Here is a 13,216-nt window from a genome sequence, read left to right on the forward strand (position 1 = left end):
AGGCTCTTTTTTTAATCATGGTTTTCAGATAGTCCACTAACTTTTAAATTATTTCTCCTTGATTTATTTTCCAGGTCAGTTGTTTTTCCAATGAGATATTTCATATTGTCTTCTATTTTTTTCACTCTTTTTTATTTTGTTTGATTATTTCTTGATATCTCATAAAGTCATTAGCTTCCACTTGCCCAATTTTAATTTTTAGGAATTATTTTATTCAGTGGGCTAGTTTACCTCTTTTTCAATTTGAACAAATATATTTTTAAGGAGTTCTCTTAAGAGAATGTTTGTGCCTCTTTTTCCATTTGGCCAATTCTGCTTTTCAAGGCATTCTTCTCCATTTGAATTTTTGTAGCTCTTTTACCATTTGCCCTATTCTGTTTTTTAAGGTGTTATTTTATTCAGTATATTTTTGTGCTTTCTTTATCAAGCTGTTGACTCTTTTCTTCATGCTTTTCTTGCATCACTCTCATTCCTCTTCCCAATTTTTCCTCTACTTCTCTTATTTGAGTTTTAAATCCTTTTTGAGCTCTTCCATAGCCTGAGATCAATTCATATTTACAGGGAAAAGTATCTACTAGTTATACAAAAGCTGACTGAATTATTCCAGGTTGCATGGCAAGGGGACATTATACCCCAGAAGATCGAGGAGGCTTCAATTGTCCATCTCTATAAAAGAAAAGGAAATAGATTGTCTTGTGGCAACCACAGAGTGGTCTCTTTCTTAGTCCTTGCCAGCAAGATGCGTGCCAGAGTCCTCCTTAATCAGCTGATCATCTATCTGGAAGGACCATATACTCAAGAGCTGGTGTGGCTTCAATAAGGGCCATATAATAATAAGATTAAATAAGGGTCAACTTGGTGCCTACTTCCCAACAAGTCCAGAAGAAATGCTAGGAGCAGAACAGAAGTCTGTACTTGAGGTTCATCAATCTAACCAAGCCCTTTGATACCATCAGTCACTAGGGCTTATGGAAGACCATGGCAAAATTTGATTGTCCAGAGAAGTTCATTAGTGTTGCATTAGTATTTCATGATGGCATGTTTACATGGACTCTGGATAATGGATGATGTTCTCACACTTTCCCAGTTACCAATGGAGTGAAGCAGGACTCTGTGCTTGTTAGCATGCTTTCTTAGCATGCTGTTTTCAGCACTGTTGTCCAATGTCTTCAACAAGGACAAAAACAGCATCAAGGTCAACTACTGCACTGGCAGTAAATTATTCAAGTTGAAAAGGCTACAAGCCAAGACTAAAACATAGGAGATTTGGTCCATGCCTTTTTGTTTGCAGATTATTGTGCACTCAATGCAGTCTCTGAGGCTGAGATGGAAAAATATATGGATCAATTCTCTGCTGCTTGTGCTAATTTTGGCTTAACAACTAACACCAAGAAAACAGAGGTTCTCCACCAGCTAGTACCACACTATCCATACATGGAATCATTGGTTATTGCAAATGGAGAAATTTTGAATACTGTGCATAAGTTCACTTACCTTGGCAGTATACTTTCCAGGGATCTACACATAAATGATGAGATTGATACATGCATTTCTGGAGCTAGCTCAGCATTTGGGAGGCTCTGAAAGAATGTGTGGGAGAGAAAAGGTATTAGGCTCCCTACCAAGCTGAAGGCTTAAAAAGCTGACCTTATTGTTATATGACTGTGAAACCTGGGCAGTCACCAGTGCCATGCTAGAAAATTGAACCACTTCCATTTGAATTGTCTTAAGAAGATTCTGAAGATTACTTAGCAAGATAAGGTACCAGACTTTGAAGTCTTTTCTCAATTTGAACTTCCAAACATTCAAACTCTACTGCAGAAAATGCAACTTCAAAGGGCTGGCCACATTGTTTGAATGCCAAATATACATTTGCATAGGAGACTATTTTATGGACAACTCACAAGGCAGACACTTATATGATGGTTAGAAGAAGCTATACAAGTAGACTCACAAGGTTTCTCTGAAGAACTCTGATATTGATTGTGAAACATAGGAGACATTGGCACAGGACTACCCAGCTGGCATGCTCACATTGAAGACGGTGCTGTGTTCTATGAGCTCAAAAGAAACATAAGATGTGCAAATTTAGAGACATCTCCCCTCCAATTATTTATATGGCCTACTTATGCCCAACCTGTAATAGAACCATCTGTGCTGTCATTGATCTGATTATCCCCAGTCAGAGACATTCTACATTTACCCCAATTTCATGATGTGATTTTTACTCTCTTCAAGCATGAAGGACAAACAACAACAACAAGAGGAGGGTATAACTAGAAACAATAGGTAAATTTTGTAAAGGAATGGATTTTGGACTCAAAATAAGAAAACATTTTTAACATCTAAAGCTGACAATAAGTGGTTCCCTCATAAGGTAGTGAATTCCTTGACACTGAAGGTCACCAAGTAGAAGCTGTGTGACCATTTGGTGATGATGTTATAGAGCAGATTCTGCCTCAGGCTGATGAAGATAACGAGAGAGAGAGAGAGAGCTTGGAAGGCCCTTGGAACCAGTGAGATGTCTTAGATAATTCTGAAAATAGTAAAATCCACAAATATACTATTGCCTCTGGTAAGTGGACAAAATCCTTCCATTGTGACTATATCCATTGTCATTAATCTATACTTAAGTAAACAGTTTTCTTTAAAGAAATAAGTCATTCTACACTGTGTGTCTATATAGACACCAGTATTATATTAATCTTGAATATCTGTGTTCTAATCTAAGCTCAGTAACTTTCTAGTCATGTGGTTTCCCAAGCCTTGGTTTCTTTATCTATAAAAGGGTAATAATAATGCTTAGCTTAGAGAAGGATCATAGCATATGATCAGAGCCCTGAACTAGGAGGCAGGAAGATGTGGATTTAAATCTTGCCTCTTATATTTGCTAGCTGTTTGACCCTGGGCCTCACTTAACCTCTGAATCACAGCTAACTCTCCAAGATATATTTACTAACTTATCAATCAATCATTCAATAAACATTTATTAAGTTCTACCATGCATCAGGAACTGTGCTAAGTCCTGGGGATGCAAAAAGAGAGAAAAGACAGCCTTTGCCCTCAAGGAGCTTGCAATCTAATGGGGGAGTTAATATTCAAATATATGTAAAGCAAGCTATAGACAGGATAAATAGGAAATAATACAGGTAATATTCTAGATTTAAGAGAGGTTAGGGAAAGCTTCCTGTGGAAGGTTGGATTTTAGTGGAGATGTAAAGAAAGACAGGGAGTTTAATACAGTGGAAGAGGGAGAGTATTCCAGGCATGGGAGCAGCCAGAGAAATGCCTAGAACTGAGAGATGGATTGTCTTGTTTGTGGAACATCAAGGAGGCCATTTTCACTATATCAAAGGGTACATGTTGGGGAGTAAGGTGTAAGAAGACTGGAAGATGGGAGGGAGCTAGGTTATACAGAATATTCCTACATAAACAAAACAAAAAATCTCTGATCAAATTATCTAATGTTTTCTCCAAAGGGCTTCTGTGAGAACCAAGTGACACAATGCAAATAAAATTAGAAAAACTCCGAAGTATTACATAAATTTAAGAGACTATTAGTAATGTCATGATGAAGAACAATAGATGGAACTTAAATTCATCAAATGATGAAGTAGATTTTACTGTACAAATAATGTGCTAGGGTAGGAATTATCCTTTTGCTCACTATGGGTCAGTTTTTCAAATCAATCTCCCAGCTAAGAGAGGGTAAAACCCGGGAAAGCCTCCACAGTTGATTACACACCACTAGCACCACCACCAATCTTCACTGATCAATCCATGGCTCCTGCTTTATCCAATCATCTTGGAATTCTACATATATGATCCACTTGGGAGTCCATGGCACCGCCTAGGATAAGAGAAGGACCTGATCTGGGTTTATATCACATCTGACTATAGGTTAAACCAAGGAATCAGCTCATACCAACTCATGAGAGCTAATAATTACATTTTTATTATGAGTATTTTCTACTTCAGGAACTGGCAAATCCTACAAATTAGGGCTTGATTTATTTTTTTTTTAATTTGCTAGACTTAAGAAAGGGATGAATAAAATGTTAATAATGAAGATTAAACTTAGAATTGCTACGCTCACATTTTTTTACCCCAGAGTTCCGGTTGTTAAACACATCACCAGGCTACACCCATGATGCTTGTCAAGCCAGAAAACAAAGTCAACTAAATGCTGTGAAGGACCTATTGAGTTTTAGCAGGGAGAAAATTGCGTTGGAAGTTAGAGGACGTACATTCAAATTCTGGTTCTGATGCAAACTACCTATAAGATCCTGGCCAAGTCATTTAACCTTTTTAATCCTATTTCCATATCTGTAAAATAAAGGCTTTGAATTCACTCATCTACAATGCTCTTTCTAGCTCTAAAACTATGATTATGAGAACATAGGTAAAAACCACAGTTTTAGGTGTCTGTGTAGATAAACAGCTTCATATCTCCTGCTTTTAACAAGTGCTTAATCAATGTCCACTGAATTAGGGAAAGTTTTTTTTTTCTTGCTCTGTTTAAATTTTTTGAAAGGTATAGTTTCTCATAAATATGGATTTTATAACTATAAATCCAATACCAGAAGACTCTTGTATAAACAGATATCAGATACTGTTTGAGAAGGCTGCTGAGGCATCATTAAATTCCATGTAGATTAGGGGAAAAATTGTAACTTCAAAGGGAAAAGTGTAAAAGACAGACTAGCCAGATGTAGTGAAAATGTTTGTGGGGGAAATACAGCCTTTGCTAACAATGGTCTTTCTCTTTTTCTATCCATGGGAATCAGGAAGACAATTTTCTTCTTTGTGCTAGAAAACAAGAAATTTCTTAGTTAGTCCAAGTGCTGGACAACACTGGCTGACTAAGAAATCCCATCAGAATCAAAGGATTCTTTCACTTTGAGACTGAAAGCCCAGAGTATAATTGGAGGATAGCCAAAACACCTGAAAATACTACATACTAATTTCATACAAAATAATTAGGAAGAAATAAATATCTAAAACTTTTGATGTTACTGGAAAAATCACAATCTATATAAATCCAGGGATCATTTTGATTGAATTTCCCAGTTGGCTAATAGGGTAGCCATGGGTACATGAATGTCCTTCTCTTGGAGATTCTGTCTGTCAGAAACACTTTCAATTAATTATCTACTTACCTTCATTCAATAATTTTAAACTAATTTTTTGGTGTAGGCAAAATCTAACTGAGAAAAATGAGGTAAACATTAATTTAATCATGAAAAGGTTAATAATAGAATTTTGGAACTAGAAGGGTCCTCAGAGTTCATCTGGTACTATGGCAGTCATTTTATAGTTAAGGAAACTGAGGCCTAAAGAGGTTAATAGATCTGTACAAGAGCACACTTCTAGTTGGAATGCAGACCTCCTGACTCTTGACCCATGTCTATTTCCACTACCTCATGCTGCTTTATATTACTTTAGAATTTCAGGAATTCAAAGATTTTTAGCTTTGTCTTGAACCTCAACAAGCTGAAACAAAATGGCACTATGAGGCATGTACAACTGGATGCAAAATTCCCTCTGCCTTCTCTGAATTGGAAGTCATAAAACAGAAATAATTTTCTTTTGTTTAGCTTTTCTGCATCAAAAATAATACTTTTTTTGGCATTGGAAATTCATCAATCAAAAATGTTTATGAGTGGCAGCTGTGTGCAAAGCATTTTGCTGGGAATTGTTGAGGCTACAAATATTTATTCCACATGATTCTTGCCTCAAGCCTTGGACGATAACACTGGCAACTAATAACAGTTAGATCACCCCTCTACTATGCCACATAAAATACATATATTTTCCAGTGGAAAAATATTCATAGCAAGTTGCCTTTTCCAGATGCTTTTGGTGCTTTTGACCAGATATAATTACCACCATGATACTGGGAAGCATAGAAGTTGAAGACCATTACTGTTTCCAAATCCCAGCCAGCCTATTGAGTGGCAGAAAATGTATACCTTGCACAAAATAAATTTATGCAACCAACTGAGGCAATAAATCATTTGTGGCTTCATTATTGCCAGTCATTGGTTCCTGAAGGGCAAAGCTCACTTATTCTTGATACATACTTTGCTCCAATGGACAGCAACTGTCTCTTCAAATTTCCACATTTGTGAGGATTGGTACCTGTATGATTTCTAAGGATATATGTTACAAAAAATTTAATAAAATATCCTTTTGTTATTACACTAGAGTTCAGTGGAAGCTGAATTGGTAATAATTAATACCTCACAATAGGACCTACATGCCACTCCTGAATCATTTCCAAATAATGCCATGTTTACTTCACCATCAATTGCACCCTCCTCATCCACCTCCTAAGAGAACTTTGAAATCTGATCCTGGGACTACTTTGAGCTTTAATAGATGAGCTTTAACTTGATCTTGCCCAAAGACCTCCACATCACTACCAAAACACTTCCAAACCATGCCATCAGTGAGAGTGTCCCCTCACCATTCTTCCTAGATTTGCTTTTATGGACTGTCTTCCCCCATTAGAATGTAAGTTCCTTGAGGAAAAAACTGTCTTGTTTTCTCATATTGTATCCCCAACACATAGCAAAGGACCTGACACATAGCAAGTATGTAATAAATTCATTCACATGAAAAGCAACAAATTCCATTTTTAGTGCCTCTTTTCCTTATTACTTTGAATAGTTTTCTTTCATTTGACTTGTCAGTTACACCAAGACAACACCTGAAGAGATGAAATTTTAATTTTTAAGGAATTCAGAAGATACAGATGTTTCAGTGGAGGTCTCTGTTCAAGCTAATAACTGATGCCAACAATTATTGCTTCTTTATCTTTTGAAACTGGACAATATTTTATCACTTTGGAACAGATTTAATTCCATATGTGGGTTAAAAATATTTTTTATCAGTAATTCATAACTTTTGCACTTAAAGAGGCCACAATCATTTGGCAGAATAATAATAAACTGACATTTTTACATACATATTTTTTCATTACATGTGACAAATACATCTCTTCTCTACTTTGTGTCTTTGCACAGACTTTTTTTCTCTTATGCCTGGAATTCTGTCCCTCTCACCTCTACCTCATTAGCTTCCTTCCAGGCTCAATTCCTGGCTTACATTATCTCCTGATTCCCTTAGTTACGCTTTCTTCTCAAATTATCATTGCATATTTACCTCCTTGAAGACAAATCCAGTTTTCCATTTTATCTTTTTATTCCTAGCACAATTATTTGTGCATAAGAGATACTTAATAAATGCTTTTTGGGTTAGATTGAATCCTCACAGCAATGCTCTCGTATACGGTTCCTTAATCGTGGAGCAAAGATGATACTTGTATCAAAAGAGCATGTATAGATCATTACATAGCTTTATAAATTGAAAATAAATATCAATTTGCCATATTCTTAATCTTACACACAGGAATTTTCATGAAAATCATCTGTTTTGACATAGAAGTAAAAGTCATCTGTAAGATTCTTCTTGTACATCTCTCCACTCAGATGTTAACAAATATAAATGATAAATTTCCTTTTCATTGGAGTCATTCTTCTATTAAATGCCTGCAGATTCTGATTTCAATCAATATATCTGATCTTTTCAAAATAAGTTATCTTCTTTTAAAGATCCAGGAAAAACATGTGATTTGAACAGATCTTCATCTGGTTTATTTTGCTGTTTAGTGATGGATACTACTAAAATGACTGTTCCTACTCACTGACATATCTAACTGGTAAAAATCAAGTGTGTAACTAAACCCTAGTAGGATGAGAAGAAATACTGTGCAGCTTTAGAAACAGGAATTTCATGAAAAGGCAACAAATAGATGAGATGATGACAATATTATAGACAAATGCTCATGACCTCCCACACTTTTAATCAGTGTTTTCTTTTATATCAATGGGAATTCACACAAAGAAATGATGCATAGTTGAATTCTAGAAATTATTGAAACATAAAATCACAAAATATTGAAACTAGAAGATACATTAAGGAACATCTATTCAAGTTCCCACTTTTATGAATAAAGAGGTTGAACTATAGAAAAATTAAGTGACTTTCTGGGGGTTTTTTGGGTTTTTTAAAATTAATTTATTTTGATTTATCAACAATTACTTCCATATGCTTTTGAGTTTAAAATTTTTCTCCCCCTCCCTCCCCACTTCCCTCCCCAAGATGGCACACAATATGATATAGGCTATACATATACATTCCTAGTAATTATATTTTCACATTAGTCATGTGACTTTCTGGTTAACTGCAGAAATGGGGCAGGAAACTATTTTCCTTCATTATAATCTAGTTAGAAGCTTCTAAAATGTCCTGTTATGATTTTTTTTATAAGGAAAAGAAAAACAATTTCCTCAGGAAGCTACAACTTGGTACGTAAGATTACATGAGATAATACATGTGAAATCACTTTGCAATCATAAAGGTCTCTATAAATATGTTGCTATTATTATCATTATTACTATTATTATTACTATTATCCTACTGCCAACTATGTTGGATTCAATTACTGCCTGTAGCTGACCTTAATGGCGGATTTTTTTTCCTTTATGGAAAATGAAAAGGTTGGTCTATCATCTAGGAGTTATGTTGTCACAGTGCCAGACATTCAAATAGTCAAATACATCTGGAAACACGTATGCAATAAATTTGGCAATTGATGAGCATTTTTAATTTTCTTTTTTTTCCCCTTTTTAGGCAATTGGGGTTGTGACCTGCCCAGGGTCACACAACTAGTAAGTATCAAGTGATCGAACTGGGGCCAGATTTCAACTCAGGCTCTACTCACTTCAGGGCCAGTGCTCTATCATTTCTACTTTTCCTGAGAACATTTCTACATCACCTAGATAAAATTATTACCATGTGAAAATCAGACCCTGCTTTCAACTCACTGGTAAGACCATCTATTTATTGATCAAAGAAGCAGTGGGTTCAAAACCCATTCTCTTCCTTTACCACAATAGGAACAAATTTTTGCAAATCTATACAACTGTAACAACATCTGAACTTCAAAAGTGTGGTATACTGGAAATAGCATTGGTTCTGAAGTCACTGGATTCAAATCCCACCTCTGATTATTACATATGTCACCTTGAAAAATCACTGAATCTTTCTGTGCCTCCATTTTGTCAACTACAAAATGAGAGGATTGGATTTGAGGTCTACTGAAATTTTTTCCAGCTCTAGATTGTTGAAACTATTTAAGAAATTATTTACTTAATATCATATAACACATGTTATTTGCCTTTGAGATGCACCCTACTTAAATAAAAGATGGTGCAGTTGTCACTATTTATGTTGTGATGAAGTTGTCGTTGCCTACCATCTACAATTTTCAGGTTTTTTTTTTTTTCATATACTCAACTGGCCACCTGATCTCCTAAATTTGCAAAAGTGAGAATTACCCTAAAGGACCCCAGTGTTCTCTGTACATCCCCCTCCAAATCTGATAGCACAAAAAGGGACTACAGAATTTTTTCTTCAGAGTGCCAGATCAAAATTTTCTTTCATCTCACTAATTCCAGGAATTGAAAGCCTCAGAAATCTTAAGCGGCATAATGGCCTTCTTGCCCCACTCAATTGCCCTAAGGTAGACACTGTTTAATTAACTTTGGGTGGGAATATTAGTATCACTAGATACAAGGAGTGACTTTTTTTTTAATTCTTGACTAACATACTTTTATCTTTTTTTTCCCTGAACTTTACTACAAAAGCAGAAAGGTTCACCTGAGATGAATAGCAAAAGACAGTGCAACAAATTAATACAAATGAAGTCATTCCTGAGTGACTCCATCTGCTTTAGAAACTAAGCTCGGACACTCCAGAATGTGGCCAAGATCCAGATAATTAGGCCTGACTCCAAATGAAGCCGCACAGGTAACTTACAGCTTCATTAACTCTCTTCAGGAAGGCAGGCATCCAAAAACTAACTTTAATAGAGGCAGCATATGATCCATTGACAATCTGTTTGATATTAAAAAATGAACTTTGTTTTTGCAACGTTGCATCAGCAGCCGGCAAATAACACATGCGACTGAAAAGACCACGGACCAAGGAGTAGCTAAAGCATGCTGCATACTAGTCACTAAATTCAGAGAACAAGCCTCTTAATTTTTGTTTACAGAGTTTAATCAAAATGAATTAATAATCCAGAAACTAAGAAAGGCACGTAAGGTGTCTGCAAGTGTCTTTCCTCCATAATCAACAAGAGGATTATTAGGTAATAACAAATGTTATTCATCTTCATAATGCCTAAATGACAACCTGCTTAAAAATAACAAATGACTGCTCCTCATTGACTATTACTGGGTGACTATGACCTTCACGTATTTTAAGCAAACAAGTCCTCATTTCAAAAACTTCAGGAGTTCTTTAATTGATAATGATGAGGTAGTTCATCTTAACAGAGGGAAAAGAAACTTTTTTTTCTTAAAGATGCTCTGACAATTGAAGTAATTTTATGCAGCCCCCTCAGTTAGAAGAGACCCAGAAGGTCTCATACTGATTTTTCATAAACAAGAAATTAGTACACAGTGAAGGAGATTAGTTAGCTATATATGAGACCTTCATTAATGATTTTTCTTATTTGTCACTGCTTATTTGGTTTAATTTTTCTATCTAGGTTCTGTCTCACATTCTGTGCCTAAAAGCCTCCTTTCAAAATGGATCATCTTTTTGTTTTCCTTTCAAATACAGCCTGTGTCTCAAGTTACTACTCCCATCGGTGCTTCCGGGGAAAGTTCTTGGGACTCCTAAACTATTTTTTATAATCATAGCAGAGTTAAACTTGCAAAATGCCTCTTGTGGAATATCTAGTTCTCAGGGTTGCACTCCAATGACCTTCCATTTCAACCACATAGCCAAATCTTCTATTATAACAAAACGCAACAGGAGTTAGACGCAGAAACTGGTAAAGAGAACTTAACAGGTAAATCTGTTAGCACTCTTGATCTGAAATTGTCTGAACAGAGTAATGGCTAGAACCATTTCCCTTTTTGTTTTTATTATAATAAAGCAAGCCAAAATGTGACTCTAATGTTTGATACCATTTTTGTCATTCACAGCATATGTCTCTAGGGTATCTAGATGGCTTTGGACTCAGAACCTAAAACTAGACACTATATGGTAATGCCAATATTGCATTCCTACTGGGCAACCAAGAGTGATTCCACAAAGAAATGTGAGTTTGACAGAATTTCATGGAGAAATGTTTTTAAAAGAGAGATGCCAGTCTATCCACTTTGTCATATCAGATCCCATTTTTAGAAGAGTTACAAATATCTCATTCAGATGAAGAAATCTTTTAAAGATGAATTCTGCTTTTGACAAGAATATTTGCTTGAGTAACCCTGGGCAAGTCACTTCCTTTCTGAGCCTCTGTTTCTCCATCTGTGAAATGAGGGCTACTTGATCTCTAAGGTCCTTTTGAGCTCTAAAATTCTTATTCTGTGACTGTGACTCTGCCATAGTCTCACATTAATTACAAGGCAAAACACCATCCTGCAGATACTGTTTTCATTTTGCACTATTGTTATGTGGGGCAGGGGGATGGGGAGAGGGGATGAAGGGATATGGTGATATTGAAGTTTTGCTTGAATTCCACATGGCAGTATTAATCATCAGTTAGGTAAAAAAGATGAACCCAATGATTTACCTTAGATCCATTTTCCTCTGAAGGACATTTGAGGAGCTTTTATTACTTGACAAATCCAGAAAAGGCTGTTTATTAGGGACCTGTTGTTTGAGTGAATTGAGTGAATAAATGTACTGATCTTGTAACATGGTTAACAAATTATCTTCATAAATCAGCCAATAGTCAACCAAATACTGTTACAAGCAGATGGAAAAGACATGTCAGTCATCTTTAGAGATAGGAGTATGGCTTTATTTCATGCAGACTGAGCGGTGTACAGCCTTTATTGATAACTAATCACTGCTTTATGTAGAACTTATCCTTAATAGGGACAAATTGGGAGGCTACCATGCCTCTCTGGTTCAAAACTTTTCTAAATAAATTAACCCAAGGCAGTATGTCGATGGGGGAGCCAGGGAGGAGTTGTTTTTGATAACACTTCAAGCACATAGTTTAAGTTAACGAGACATGGTAAAAAGCAGGTGGGTAATTTGATGTTCACACACTGTAATGGGCCAAAGGGTAATTACTATTCACTGTAAAATGAACATAAAAGTAGCAATTATACCTTCATCCTAGTGGATGTGATGTATTAAAAGCTATCAGATTCACCTTCTGTAATAGCAGCTTTTGTCTATTTGCACCAGGAATGTGAGAAAGTAAGATAGATATGGTAAGGGGGAGTTTTGTGGCTCTCCAGGAGGAAGAATTGGGTTCCTGGCCAATTGCCCCTCCTCCTGTGTTCAAAACAGCAAGGGACTTCTGAGACCCAGCAGCTAACAAACACCATTTGAAGTTGTACTGCTTTTAATTCCACTTTCTGTGAAATGATGCCAAACGAACTGTTCACAGGATTTTTCCTTGCCAAACTTCCAAGCCACTTGTGAACCATGGATGAAGGCACAGTCCAGAAGAGGATAGTCACACCCACAGAGAACAGCTATCAGTGTCACAGATGACAAAGTAACAGAAGCATGACCAGGAAACAATGACACTCTGGATATCACACATTTTCCCATGGGGAAAAAAATCCATTTTCATAATACTTACCAAAGGTTACCACAAACTAGTCAGATCACCTTCTTAAAATCAAGGTCAGATGAAAGCCTGATGAAAGGTGTACCAGAAAGCAGGAATGAAGAAAGAGAAGGATTCTGTGAAGGTAGAAGGAAATGAAGATATCAAATTTGTAGAACTGGTTACTTGTGGTATTTATTTTGTATGTATTTTGAATCTCTTTCTATGTGTGCATGTTGTCTCCCCTAATGTAATGTAAGCTCCTTGAATGTAGGGAGAATTTAATTTCTTGTCTTTGGAACCCCAGCACCCATAGCAGCATACTTCCTGGCACACTCTAAATCCTTAAAAAGTAATTGTGGATCAGCTGACAGAAAAAGAAAACAGAATTGTGGGCTCCCTTATCAGGCTGAAAGACATGTTGAAGAGGATAATAAATTTTTGAATTTCTAATTTCAGGGAAATAGAAGCCTTCTTTGACATTGAGCAACCACATATGAAGTTCTATTAACTATTACGAAAACAGAGTTGGACCCTATCTGCAGTGAGCTGAACTGAAACAGGATC

The sequence above is a fragment of the Phascolarctos cinereus genome, unplaced genomic scaffold, assembly GCF_003287225.1.
Source record: "Phascolarctos cinereus isolate Bilbo 61053 unplaced genomic scaffold, phaCin_HiC Scaffold_4;HRSCAF=312, whole genome shotgun sequence".
Classification (NCBI taxonomy): Eukaryota; Metazoa; Chordata; class Mammalia; order Diprotodontia; family Phascolarctidae; genus Phascolarctos; species Phascolarctos cinereus.